This window comes from Polypterus senegalus, chromosome 16 (assembly GCF_016835505.1).
Source record: "Polypterus senegalus isolate Bchr_013 chromosome 16, ASM1683550v1, whole genome shotgun sequence".
NCBI classification, from domain to species: domain Eukaryota; kingdom Metazoa; phylum Chordata; class Cladistia; order Polypteriformes; family Polypteridae; genus Polypterus; species Polypterus senegalus.
The window spans coordinates 68,031,419-68,046,762 of record NC_053169.1 but is presented as its reverse complement, the minus strand read 5'-3'; the positions used below and the strand labels follow the sequence as shown (position 1 = coordinate 68,046,762).

The 15,344-nt window shown below is 37.8% G+C and overlaps 1 long non-coding RNA gene across 1 annotated transcript in view; it reads left to right on the top strand.

Annotated features, from left to right (window-relative positions):
• The first annotated feature begins 10,524 nt into the window (after window positions 1-10,524).
• The window catches only part of LOC120516987, a 52,915-nt gene continuing 48,095 nt past the window's right edge, over window positions 10,525-15,344 (top strand). Inside the window, exons 1-2 of the long non-coding RNA XR_005630954.1 lie at window positions 10,525-10,624; window positions 10,707-10,837. This is a non-coding gene — a long non-coding RNA (uncharacterized LOC120516987). The remainder of the gene's footprint in view (window positions 10,625-10,706; window positions 10,838-15,344) is intronic.

Genomic DNA, 15,344 nt, shown 5'->3' with positions numbered 1-15,344 from the left:
GATTGATCATCCGCCACATGAAATCGGCTAATTTTCACTAAAAATGAATCAGTGATCAGTAAAAAGGCCAATCACAAAATCTGATCTTTTCAGCACCTGCTTTTCTAAGCTTTACGGTAATCTAGTTGTCCAGCTCCTTTATGTAATGTAGTATGGTAGTTGAGACAGCTGGATTTTTTTCTTTTACTACAAACTTTCCGCAGTGTAAACAAACAACAGCCAGCTTGTTTGTATTAGTCGACAAGAGGTGATATACTGTATAGCCTTTACATTAAAAAAAGCAGAGTAATAAACTGAAAAAAGTAATTGGAGCAGTCGCCCTGTGTAAATAGACAAACGACAAGAAATGCTACTTTAAGCAATTCGGACCTTTATTTTGTCTTTTAAGTTAAAATGGACACTGCTTGAGTTTGGATAGGGTGCTTGTTTAAAATGCAGCAGCTCACACTTAATCTGAAAAGGAAACGATAAAGCCGAATTTGAAATTGCTGCTTAGTAAACAATAGGTTTTTTTAATGATTTGTACTGTGTTTATTATTTGTTGCATTGTGTCATACAACATAAGTTCTGGTAAGAAACTGTATTACGTAATTAAAATGGTAATCCATATTTTATACTTGCACCTTAAGAATTATGAATATCTACTTGATACACTGAAGAAGAAAAATACCTGTACAAATATAGTAAATGGATATTTTAACAGCAAAAAGCTGTACTGCAATTAATGACTTAAAATAATTAAAACTAAAACTGCATGTACATTTACATTTAAGGAGCATTTAATTGTAAATATAAATGAATTCATTGTGCAAGAATATAAATTTGGCTCATCTATTTACTTAAAGCTCTGTAAATCCATTTTCGAAGGTACATTTTCTAATAGTAAAATGCTTCTTTTCTCATTAGAAAAATCAGTGTTTAGAGCAAAAAAAATGAAAAATCACATACAAAGTACAATATAAAGTATAAAGTAAATAAGGCCTGTAAACACTGGATTGGTAACGTTGAATATAACTCAAAGATATAAATTTATTAATACAGAAATAGTTTCTAATGGCACTAACTGGTTTCCTATAAGGAAATCCTGCTTCAGAGAAATTAATTACTGCAAGAACAGTTACATAGGTAAGTTGTGTAGGATGGGGTGTATGATTGGTTAATTAATTATCAGTTTTAACTTCAGCAATGCTGATATTTAATTAAGACAATCAACCAGGCACACCCAAGAGACACCAGGTTAAATATAGGTTGAGTGAATAATCTCTTGTTCAATTCCCAGCTGGGATGCTAGAAATATAAAGAGAGTTGTACAATTTAACAAAGTTCATATATCAGTTAAAGTGAGGCAGACAGCCGGGACCCTTGCCTGGCTGGGATGCCCCTATAATGGAAGAACTGGGGGATAGAGTATATTCAAAGCATTACCTCCCCCCAGAGCACTAGGTGGCAGCAAGCTCCTTGGGAACTGGAGTTTGGAGCAGCCCTGCTGGGTTCCTTTGGTGCTGCCAGGGGGCACTGCAGGAATTCTTGAGCCCTGTTTGGCAGTACTTCTGCCACACCTGGAAGTGCTGCTGGAAGAAGGTTATTGGACACTGGGGCACTTCTGGGTGTCCTATAAAAGGAGCCAGAGTTGAGTGGAAGAGAATGGAGCTTGCTGGAGGAGGAGTGGAGGCGAGAGAGACAAAGGGAGAAGAAGACTATATTTTGTGCTTGGGAACTATGGTACTGTTGGGAAAATAAAGATTATAATAATAAGTATATATCACTTATGAATTATGGTCTTTCAATTCTTGTATTCAACAAGGATAAGTTTTTAAGCTAGTTAATAAATTTCTTGTGTTTGCAAGAATAGTGTTGCATAACTGCTTGGAGTACTTTCTTACTGCAAGAACAGCTTCAAAGCTAAAGATACTGTACCTGTTGTAGTTAATAAGCACTGTAAGCACTGGTTTGGTATGAAAGGACATATCTCAAAAGAGTTATGTCCTTTGCAAGTGCAAGAGTGCAAATGAATTAGCATAAACAATTTCTACAACAATATTTATTGATATGGTATTTTTTCTTACATTAATGTAGGTCAACATGCTTTACAATGTTGATAGTTACAAATAGTTAACAAAAGAAATAAAAACTCTGAAACAGTTATCACTAAGAGACTTCTCAATTTATGAGGAACCATCCATTCAAGAGGTGCATGATCCATAGTTAGAGTGTACTCTTGATCCTGTACTTCAATATGTTGATTGACCATTTAATTGCAAAGGTGTCTTGTTCCACCACAGCATACCTAGTTTCCCATTCAACAAGTTTCTGGCTCAAGTAAAGAATGGGATATGCTCATCACCACTAACATTCTGACTCAAGACAGCAACAAAGCCTGTTTGAAATGCATCCATCTAGGAATTAAAAGGAATAAAAAAAGTTAGGTGCAACTGAAATGGAGGGCCTGCTTAAAGTCAATGAATGCCATTGCTACAGCTGGATTTCAGACAATGAAAATACTGATTTCTACTCGTTTCCTCCAAGGTTTGAGTAGGTTAACATGATTGGCCCCTTTTGAGAGGCATTATTTGGTTGTTTCATCATGTAATCTATGAGCCTTTTGCACTCTTTATCCTCATAGGGACCTTGCCAGGGTGGTAAAAATTTGGATTGGGAGGAGGAAACAAAGGCGATAATGCTGTCCCTTGGCTGGAATTCATGGAGGGTGTTTCCACAATGGAATAGCCTCACTTGGGTCCTTTGAGTGACTTTCAAATGGGACTGGACAAGGGGATGAATGTATTTGAACCTTTCATGCAACTATGCTATATATACCAATATACTGATAGGTTAGAACTCCAACTTCTCCCACATCTCCTTGACCTGATCCAGAATGCCCTTTGGCTATCTCCCATAAAGTAGCTTAAGCGGGGAAAAGCTGGTGGACACTGTGGCACCTCTCTACATACAAAAAGGATGTATGAAATAAGCTGACCTCAATCCCTTCTGTCTTCTCTGCCCATTTTTTTCAATATCCATTTTAATATCTGGTTAAACCTTTCGACCAGACCATCCATTTGTGGATGATGAACTGATGTTTTTAATGTGGTCAATATGTTAAAGGACCTCTAGTTCTTTAAAATTTTAAGACATAAATGGAGCAACCTAATCTGTAAAGATTTCTTTAGGGACTCTGACATGCCCAAACACCCCCAATAACTGCCTACTGATTGTTTTAACATTTGCCAGATACATTGGGATGGCTTCTGGGTATCAAGTGGCATAATCAGACAGTACAAGAATATATTTATTGCCAGGAACAGACGTTTGAGAGGTCCAACAATATCCATTCCTATCCACTCAAATACAATCTCAACAATCAGGAATGGAACCAGCAGCACAGATGCCACAGTATCTGTCTTAACTGACACTCCTGTTCAGTCCCTGTACAACCGGTGTCAGAGCTTGGTCCGCATTGCCGGCAGTAAGTCAAACCCGTTTCCAGTGAGAGTTGGACTCTACCAGGAATGCCCTTTATCACCGATTCTCTTCATAACTTTTATGGACAGAATTTCTAGGCGCAGCCAGGGTGTTGAGGGGGTCCAGTTTAGTGGACTCAAGATTGGGTCACTGCTTTTTGCAAATGATGTTGTCCTGTTTGCTTCATCAAGCCATGATCTTCAGCTCTCTCTGGATTGGTTCGCAGCTGAGTGTGAAGCGGCTGGGATGGGAATCAGCACTTCCAAATCCGAGACCATAGTCCTCAGCTGAAAAAGGGTGGAGTGCCCTCTTAGGGTTGGTGGCGAGATCCTGCCCCAAGTGGAGGAGTTCAAGTATCTTGGGGTCTTGTTCACAAGTGAGGGAAGAATGGAGCGTGAGATTGACAGGCAGATCGGTGCGGCGTCCGCAGTGATGGAGGCTTTGCATCGGTCTGTCATGGTGAAAAAGGAGCTGAACCGTAAGGCAAAGCTCTCAATTTACCAGTCGATCTATGCTCCTACCCTCACCTATGGTCATGAGCTATGGGTAATAGCTGAAAGAACGAGATCGCAAATACAAGTGGCTGAAAAGAGTTTCCTCCGCAGAGTGTCTGGGCTTTCTCTTAAAGTTAAGGTGAGAAGCTCAGTCATCCAGGAGGGACTCAGAGTAGAGACGCTGCTCCTCCACATCAAGAGGAGTCAGATGAGGTGGCTCGGGCATCTGATCAGGATGCCTCCTGGACGCCTACCTGGTGAGGTGTTCCGGGCACGTCCAACCGGGAGAAGGCCCCGGGGAAGACCCAGGACACGCTGGAGGGACTATGTCTCCCGGCTGGCTGGGGAACACCTCAGAATTCTCCCAGAAGAGCTAGAAGAAGTGGCTGAGGAGAGGGAAATTTGGGCATCTCTGCTAAACCTGCTGCACTGCGACCCAATCTCGGATAAGTGGAAGAGGATGGATGGATGGATGGATGGATGGATGACGTCCCTGACAAGATTCATGGAAATGTCACACTTACTTATTGATTCTGGGTCAAATGAAGTTTATTTAATATTTTGAGGGTTTTATGGGCCCCTACATGTCTGACCATAATATATATGTGCAGCAATTCACATACGTATGTCAGTATGGCCAGGGGACTGATAGTAACTGCTGCACTTGGCACTGGTTCTCCGCCTCTCAATAAAAAGGTTATTCACTAAAATAAAATATGTCTCCTGTTGCCTGGAATCGGAGATGGATGTAGCATTTACAGAAACCACTGCATTCCTGATGTGTTTTAAACAAACATCATTCCATTCTTCCCATTTAGAGATAGAGTGAGAGTGTAGGCCTTGTATAGAATCAGAAGGAGCATCCTCTAGTGTGCCAGTTGGTGGTAGGTCATCTGACATGGTCAAAGTCACTGGACCTCTATGTCTTGATGGTCCTTACTTTCCATACAACACACCATACACAGAGTTTGCATGTCTTGCCTGGTATCGGCTCCCTGGACTTCTGGGTAAGAACATACTGATTGTAAACACAAGATGCTGGTTTGTTCATGTTTATTTCCAGACCTGTTTTTCCTGATAATCATTGCATATGGGGGAGCCAGGTGTAACCACCACTTGTAGACATTTCACTCAGCCTTGGAATTGGATAAGACAGTCTATTAGGGGATACTGTAAATTTGTGTGTCCCAGTGAATACAGGTAAGACTGGTGTCATTATTATTGTATTGTTACTAACAAGCAAAATGGCAAGCAATAATAGAAATGTTGCTGGCAGAATCTAACAAAGCAGTCACTGTGAACACATTATTTACAATAAAAACCCTTATGTGAGGAAGAACTCAGTGATACTAAAGCACGCTCTTTAGGTTTGTCTAGGTAGAGGCAGTTGGTGATCAACTGATGATTAGCCTACTCTTGATCCATCTCAAGTACGTAATTACAGACCAATCTCTCTGTTCTTCATTCTTTTTAAAATACTGGAATTTGATGTCTCTAACCAAGTCTCATCCTTTCTTCTGCAGAACAGACTACTTAATTCTAATCAGTCAGGATTCAGGAAGCACCATTACATGGTGACAGCTCTATTCCCCTTTTTCGATACGTTATTTTAGACAAGAGGTGCCACCATATACAGTGGTGTGAAAAACTATTTGCCCCCTTCCTGATTTCTTATTCTTTTGCATGTTTGTCACACAAAATGTTTCTGATCATCAAACACATTTAACCATTAGTCAAATATAACACAAGTAAACACAAAATGCAGTATTTAAATGATGTTTTTTATTATTTAGGGAGAAAAAAAATCTAAACCTACATGGCCCTGTATGAAAAAGTAATTGCCCCCTGAACCTAATAACTGGTTGGGCCACCCTTAGCAGCAATAACTGCAATCAAGCGTTTGCGATAACTTGCAATGAGTCTTTTACAGCGCTCTGGAGGAATTTTGGCCCACTCATCTTTGCAGAATTGTTATAATTCAGCTTTATTTGAGGGTTTTCTAGCATGAACCGCCTTTTTAAGGTCATGCCATAGCATCTCAATTGGATTCAGGTCAGGACTTTGACTAGGCCACTCCAAAGTCTTCATTTTGTTTTTCTTCAGCCATTCAGAGGTGGATTTGCTGATGTGTTTTGGGTCATTGTCCTGTTGCAGCACCCAAGATCGCTTCAGCTTGAGTTGACGAACAGATGGCCGGACATTCTCCTTCAGGATTTTTGGTAGACAGTAGAATTCATGGTTCCATCTATCACAGCAAGCCTTCCAGGTCCTGAAGCAGCAAAACAACCCCAGACCATCACACTACCACCACCATATTTTACTGTTGGTATGATGTTCTTTTTCTGAAATGCTGTGTTCCTTTTACGCCAGATGTAACAGGACATTTGCCTTCCAAAAAGTTCAACTTTTGTCTCATCAGTCCACAAGGTATTTTCTCAAAAGTCTTGGCAATCATTGAGATGTTTCTTAGCAAAATTGAGATGAGCCCTAATGTTCTTTTTGCTTAACAGTGGTTTGCGTCTTGGAAATCTGCCATGCAGGCCGTTTTGCCCAGTCTCTTTCTTATGGTGGAGTCGTGAACACTGACCTTAATTGAGGCAAGTGAGGCCTGCAGTTCTTTAGACGTTGTCCTGGGGTCTTTTGTGACCTCTCGGATGAGTCATCTCTGCGCTCTTGGGGTAATTTTGGTCGGCCGGCCACTCCTGGGAAGGTTCACCACTGTTCCATGTTTTTGCCATTTGTGGATAATGGCTCTCACTGTGGTTCACTGGAGTCCCAAAACTTTAGAAATGGCTTTATAACCTTTACCAGACTGATAGATCTCAATTACTTCTGTTCTCATTTGTTCCTGAATTTCTTTGGATCTTGGCATGATGTCTAGCTTTTGAGGTGCTTTTGATCTACTTCTCTGTGTCAGGCAGCTCCTATTTAAGTGATTTTTTGATTGAAACAGGTGTGGCAGTAATCAGGCCTGGGGGTGGCTATGGAAATTGAACTCGGGTGTGATACACCACAGTTAGGTTATTTTTAACAAGGGGGCAATTACTTTTCACACAGGGCCATGTAGGTTTGGATTTTTTTTTCTCCCTAAATAATAAAAACCATAATTTAAAAACTGCATTTTGTGTTTACTTGTGTTATATTTGACTAATGGTTAAATGTGTTTGATGATCAGAAACATTTTGTGTGACAAACATGCAAAAGAATAAGAAATCAGGAAGGGGGCAAATAGTTTTTCACACCACTGTATCCTGTGCTCATCCCGGTAAATCTCACCTCTGTCTTGGATACAGTCAACCACCAGATCCTCCTTGCCATCCTATCTGACCTTACTAGGACTCCTCACTGGTGATTTATATCCATTTCTTGTGAAGATTCTATCATGTTTCCTGGCACTGAGAGATGACAAGGGTGCAGCAGATGGGTACAGGGGTGCTCCAAGGATCAGTGCTGGCCCTGTCCTCTTCTCCTTATACATTATCCAGTCCTATAGTTTCTCTTATCAATGCTGTGCTGATAATGCAAACCTTTACCTGTTGTCCCCTCCAGAAGACCACATGTTTTCAGCTAGAATTACTGCATGTCTCACTTATATTGCAACATGGATAAAGGAACACTATCTCCAGCTCAACTTGGAAAAGATGGTCTTTTTTCTTATCCCAGCTTGTCCATCTATTTAGCCCCCCATCTCTGTTCAGCTTATCACTAACAGCTGCCAAGTCAGTACATAACCTTGGGGTGGTGATTGATGTCCGGCTGTCCTTCAAGGACCATGTTGCTTGGTCTCTTGGTCTTTCATTTTGAACAATATCTTCAAAATCAAACCATAACTGCAGCATATCTAGTGTTTAACAAGCCAAGCTGGGTAAATATCACTCCTCTGTTAAGATAGGTGCTACATTTGAATCTTAATATGTGCTGCTACAGGTTTAAGTTCAAATCTTTGACATTTGCCTAAAGAGTAAACAGTGGGTCTGCACTTATACATATAGAGACATGTGTCAGGTTCTAGGCTCCTCCTCAACCACTCAGGTCTGCCACTGAACAGCATCCAGTGATGTGACCTGTTATGTTTTTTGGGTGTTCATTTAATTCTTAATGTTGCATTACACATCTCAGGCTAGAAGGTCTTAACAAGCCCCTTATTTAATTTAATGTAATTAATATCGGGCTTATTGGCACACCAGAACCTATTATTAATTTAGTGCTCTTAGAATAGAGGAGAGGTCCATTAATCATTAAAATTGCAGATGCTTTACCTGAGAGGTTTTCCAAAATATTTTACATTTTGGTAAGGTTTTAATGTGAATACCCTTTGTAGAGCATGTATCTACAGTAGATGAATTATTTAAAGTCTTAATGAGATGTGAATTTTTGTGTCTTTAGTTTCCAGTTTGTCTGGTCCTGATGAAGGGGACGTGTCGACCTGATGGACAACAGTGTGAATATTCATTTATGGAAGTTTAAATCCTGGATATTATGGCTTTATTGACCCTCTGGACTTTGCTGTTAATATGTAATTAAGGGATGTTTGCCTGATCTACCTATTTTGAAAAATATTTAGTATTTTAGAATCCTCTGTGCTCCAGTAAGCTTTTGTACTTAAATTAAGAAATCATTTTTTTGAAATGGAGATTTTGTATATGTGAACCTATAGTAAATAACGTTAAAAAAAGAAATCGGGAGTGGTCTCTACTGTACTCAGATATGGGGTTAGATATATAAGGAGTAAACCGCAAGACAATGATTATATTTTATACTATGTACATTAAAGAACCATAAACAACAAATCAAATGAATACATTGAACAATTATTATAAAAGTAAAGTTGAACAAATCGGACTCTGTAGCGGCATGAATAAATAAACGGTTAACGGAAATAGCCCAAAAGTTGATAGAAATCTACATTTTGTACCTAACACTTGTATGCAAAATTTGGTTAAACTAAGTGAAAACGTATTCCAAGTTATCGTGTTTACACACACACACGCATACGTACAACACACATACGCGCAAACACACACATATACATACACACAAACAGACATAATTAAAAAAATTGTATTTTCGGATTCAAGGAGATGAAAAATATCTCGACATCGAATCTTTGGACGAGTACAATACTTTCCCTAAGCTTATACGGGAAAGTAAAAACGATAAATGACCTGGCTGTTCCTTAGTTTGTATCTGGTTTGTATCATATCGTTCCAGGACTCAAATACTGTCCCACTCTGCCCAGGGTAGTCATGTAATTAGAAGTATTAAATTTGTGTTCCACAATAGAGAAAGCAAAACGCTGAGGCTAATTGATATTAGAGTCCACTGTGAGTGTACGAGCTCTGAGCCCTTTATGATACGATTTCAAAAAGAGTGCAGCTGCTGTAATATAGCAATGGACTTTTATTCTGGTGACTAAACACTCAGAAGAAAGTGGGTGTGGTCACAGATTTTACCCGCATAGGACGACTGCGAGTATAAACAATTAAGCACGCACACCTTAGAAACGAAATGTTTTTGTTGTCTAGGTGAAACGGTCCGTGTCGAAATTAGTTGTTTCTTTCACACAAGCATACCTAACTTTACTGCTCGAATTTCGTCTGTTTACAGCTTACTTACTTATACAACCAATTGTATTTGAAATAGATTCTTCGGAAGTCATTTCAACAACGACTGTTTATCGACATATCTAAATATGAACAACTGTGACTTGGAAACCCTGAGTGTTTCCCCTGGAGTGATAGCGCCTTCTTTTCACCCGTCTGTCTGTGAATATAAAGCTACAGTGCAAAGTGATGTTAGTGAAGTGAAACTAAAAGCCGTTGTAAGTGACAGTGGAGCTTCCTTTAGAATTGTAAGTCAAATATTGTGTTGCAAGTTTATTTCCGGTAATGTATTCCTGATAAATATTTTAGTTCGTTTTAATAAAATTGGATTTGTAAAACAAATAATCAAGGTTCAAATAAAATACATATGTTTTTACTTACGTTAAATAGTTCTTAATCTGTTGCAAGCTTACCTTGAAAATTCTTTAGGAAAAGGTAAACTGAATTGGGGTTTGTATATTGTAAAGATATATACCATATCTGTGTTTGGTGTGTGTTTTTTAAAAGTTAAGTTACGTAAACAGCTTATGAACTGATATGTACTATGTTTTTTTTTTTAACAGTGTGGCAAAGACGGATCAAAGAGTGTAACTCTCAAGGATGGCTCAAATATTATAAACATAGAGGTCACAGCTGAAGATGGAACGACAAAAATGTATTCAATCGAAGTTACGAAGTTGTCTGCTAAAAACGCCGTTTTAGACGGGCTGAACTTAGCTGGGGATTTTCAGCTTATTCCTTTATTTGAATCAAACATACACGAGTATTCATGTAGGTCGAATGCAAAATAATTTTAAAATCGTGCATTGACTGCATTTATTAAAGAATTATAATGCAGTTAACTATTGTTTTTACTCAGCTATGTAAATTAAACTGTCTTTTTTATCTTTACATTTAGGTATAGTTCCATGCATCATTAATAGTTTAACTGTAAAGACTTCAGTTCCAGATAAAAATATGAAAGTATATGTTAACGACTCTGTTTCCAGTGCTTCAGTGGCACTGACAGTTGGAGATACAGTTATTGAAGTAAAGGTTTATTCACCAGATGAAACAAATTTCCAGGTAAATATTAAACATGCTCATATATTTATATGTTTTGATCCACCAATTTGTACCTTTATAAAGTATTACTGTATTTTTTCAGACATATGACATTATTGTCACACGTATGGAGTTTCCTCTTATGGTGAACTTTTTCAACGCTGAAGAACAGTCATTGTATGAATGTCCCATTTCTTTGAAAGCATTTTACCGACCAGTGTCAATCAAAGGGAGGTGAGAAAATCATATATATATATATATATATATATATTTTTAAAATTAAGGGTATGTACTGTTAAAAAAATACAAGTTTTATTTTGAACCTCTTTAACTTAGAGATGAGTTCAAATAAACATTGATCAACAATATCCAACATAAAGCATATTTATGCAACCATTGATTGTAGTAATGTTAACAGTAGATTAGTCGATCTTTATGAGAAATGAAGAATGTGTCATTATTAGAAATTGTATTAATTTGTAACATGTTTCTGATTCATAATGCTCAACATAAAGATACTGTAAATATTCTTTTATATGTTTTAATATGAGGATTGTGGGACCATGAGCTTAATTTCAAGCTCACACTGATATATGCATTAGTGTTACTTTTGAGCTTTAAGATATTTTTAAAGGCTCAAACATGTTTCTCACCCTTATGTGTAAGACAACAAATATCATATTGGTTTATTGAGGATGGAAAATGTTTCCTTGCAGGTGAGTTGTTGTTAAACAGCACTTCATTATAGCTGTAATAGAGTAGCCTTGCTAGTAGCTAAGAGAAAGCAAACCGATTTATGTAGATTTTATTATTAGTTAAAAAAAATCTCTAGTCAAAAACTAATAGATCATCTCCCTATCAAATTCTAAAGAATTTAAGAAAGTGAAGTTCTTCACCTTCATTCCATTGTTTCAAAGTCAATCTATGTTACCTAGAATACAGGTCATCCTATGTTTAAGACCGTTTTCATTTTTAAAAACTGTGGCTAGCTTCAGTTTTAATTTAGTCTTCTCAATCCAAACCTACACAAGTTTTATTTTTTCAGTCTTATTTTGTTATATTGTTAACAATAAGGGGTGTATAAAATTGTAAAACACATTCCAAATTTTTTATTCCTTAGAATTTACTATCATTCTCAGTGATTTACTTATTTGTAAGTAATGAGTATAAAACAACTTCTATTTGACTAGATGTATCTTTTGAATTTTGTGAGTCCTCTTCTGTACTTGTAGCATACATTACACTGCAAAAAGTAATGCGTTAAAATTACTTAAAAAAAATTAGGCAAGAAATTACAAGCAATATTTTTTAGTAGATTTATATACTGCACTATTGAGTAAACTTAATTTATTAATTAAGTCGAATTTACCTAAAATAAATGAGTTTGATTAAATATAAGTAGTGGCAAAAATGGTTTAATTTTACTCTGATTTTCATTTGAATTACAGTACTCAAAAAAAGTGAGTATGCAATGCTGGACAGTAATGACTTTATAACAAATACATGCTAAAAATCCATATATCTTTATTTATTTGAACATACACAGATAGTCACAACAACTAAGTTATATTTTCAAAGGAAAATTAAATCAAATGTCTGAGGATAATTTTTACTGAATTACTGACATTCAAATGTCAATAAATATTTTCTTTTCTTTTTTTAAACTTTCTTCAAAAAGTATATCTCAATCAAAAAATGTCCCAGAAATGAGTGGTAAATGGGAAGGAAACAGAGAGTGAAAGAGTGAAATCCTGCTACAGGTGCCGCTCTTCAAACACTTCCTGCATTTACGCCAACATATCCTCTTAAATGAATTGCCGCCTTTTCCACTACTTTTCAGTACGCAATAGCGAAAATACTGAAATAAAATAGGACATAGGAAATCAAACATCGCTAAATAAATCATAGAGTTAAGAATTAACCAGAAAATACATGGTCTATGTAGAACACTAATTAAATAAGAGGTCAAATAATAACTTGACAGTTAGGCAAATGTCTTTTTATGTTGTTTACTGGTCGTAGTTTAGGACAAACACCATATCGTTCTCAAACTTATGTCAAAGTGTCATTTTCTTTTTCTGTGTAAAATAAAAGGTTTAAATGATAAAAAAAGCATATGAACATACGTAACTATCCGAGAAATGTGCTTGCTTTTTAAAGCAAACCAACGAGGTAAGTTGTTAGAAAGACTCTACCTTGCCCGCCATGTTTCCCACATGAAGGGACAGGTTTCGTGAAAACAAGAAATGCTTACGTCTGTAACTATATGAAATGAAATACTAGTTATTCTTACACATTCGTAGTTAAATAGCTCTTATTATGGATAAGCGTTACAGCTGAATGCGTTGTAGTAAAGACCAAGAAATCGATGTAAGAGGACGTGCTATGTCATTACATTTCGATGTGAGAGGAAGTGCCCTGTCATTAAATTTAACTTAACTTAAATGTGTTCACAGTTTAGAATAAGTTATAAAAAACGTTTACATTTTAAGAAAAATAGTAAGTTAACATTATACTTAATTTTTTTTATTGAATTAGAATTAAATAATCAATAAAAAGGGTAAAATCCATTTTCATTAATTAAGGTAATGATTATTTTGTGTATAGTTAGCTATTTTTTATTATTGTTTTTCACACATGCAAGATTTATTTTTTACAGTGTATGGCAAATGCTCATGTATCTGAACATTGCAAAAGTATGAATATCATAAAAACTCTAAATATTAGAAATCTTGGCCCTTCTGATGATATAAGGAATTCTTTTCCATAGTCTTACATAATATTTTAAGTGAGAAAACTCTACTGTTCTAATGATACAAAATATATATCTGTATAGGAGAAACTGTAAGTGACTGAATGCCTGTATTGCTAAGAACCAATTTTGAGTTGGCTTGTAGAATTTCTTGTCTTCAGCTTTTTCATCATTTTCAAATCATGAGAGATAGGTTCAAAAAGAGGACTGATGGCACATGTCTCTTTCTTTCTGTGTGACTAATAACTTACTTTGTTACCAGTCATTGTGATGAAAGGACACCTAGAGACGCTGTCCTTTTAGGCAGCTACATTCCTGACAAAGGATTTGGGTTAACTATTTAATTGTATCATTGTTAAGTTACCTTGGAGGTAATGTGAGAACTTTCCCAACTGTACCAAAAAAGTTAGGATTTACAGGTCCTCAATGTATCATATTCCATGTATATTATTTTGTGATTAAACACTTCCTAACATTTTTAATCTCGGATAAAGCTGAGTTGACATCTTGTGGCATATATTTGTTCAGGCATCACACAAAAAGAGCTGTACAGGTTTTCAAGAACTTGAAGGATAACTAACTTGGAATATAGGCTATATGAGATCTTGATACACCCGCCTAAGTAGGCATGGAATGATTGTGATGTAATATAGCACTTTAATCTGCTGACAAAGATACAGCAACTAATGTGATAAATTGTGGCATAATGTTTAGTGTACTTGCTTTGAACATAGGTTGATCCATCCACTTTAGATTTCAGCTTTGCATGATATTTTATCAGGGTTGGGTCCTAGAATAAAATAATCTCATTTTCAGAATCTTTAATATGTAGACCAGAACAAAGTGCCCCAAAGCCCAGCTATAGCCGTTTTATGTTTACTTCCACCATGCAAGTTTTTATTTTTATTTTTCTTCACCTGTGGGTAACACCTTTCCTGTTTCCCACAGGCAAAACACAGTCCCTACAAACACTAAGTAAACGTAATACTTTTTCTTCTCTCTATCTCCTCCACTCATCTCCGGCAAGCTTGGTCCCCCTCCTTCCGACTCTGGCACCCGTAGTAGTGTCTGTTGCTCCCTTATATAGGTCACCTGGAAGTGCTCCAGGTGCTTGTTGACCGACTTCCGGCAGCACTTCTGGGTGTGGTGGGAGAACCACCCACACAGGCTCAGATATAGTTGCAGCACATCCTGGCGGCACCCCCCGGATCCCAACAGGGTTGTAACAAACTCCAATTCCCATGAAGCCCTGTGGGAGTCCGGGGTATCGCTGCCATCCAGGGGGGCAACCATCTAGCGTTCCGGGGTAAGTGTCCACACTAGCTCCCCCGGTCCTTTCAAGGCAGAGGCATCCCAGCAAGGCAGGGGCCATGGCCACCCATGACAATCCACAAAATCCTCAGGATTGATGGTGTGATGTGTGAGTCGGTGTCTTGCACCCCAAAGACAAGGCTGAGTGTCAGTTCTTTAGCAAAACCAGCTTTATTTAACTCGAAACAGGAACAGCAAGGTTATTTATTGTAGTGGGATCTACCATTCTGCTATACACAGACACAGCAAACAGGCAGGGTCGGGGCCAAGTTATAATATTCCCTGCATCACCCATCGGGCGACCAGTGCTTTGCGCGTGTCAGCAGTCAGCTTGTAGTTGTTTCTGTGGGGCTGCGAATGTGCAGTTGTTTTTGCAACAGACAAGCAACCTTCAACAGATGTGGAAGTCATGCTTGTGCGCATAGTCCTGTTGGGGAGGGTCTCAAAAGAGTTCAGAAGTCCCACACCCCCCCGCCCCCAGCTTTGTCCACATCGGCCAGGTGTGAGAGAATGTCAGCCTTGATGTGTGCAGCCCTGGGACATTGGCAAACATCAAAAGCAAATACCTGTAAACTAATAAACCACCGAGTGAGCCGGGCATTCGTATCCTTTTGTCTGTAGAGCCACTGGAGCAGGTCATGGTTAATTACTAGAATAAACTGACATTCCCACAAGTAG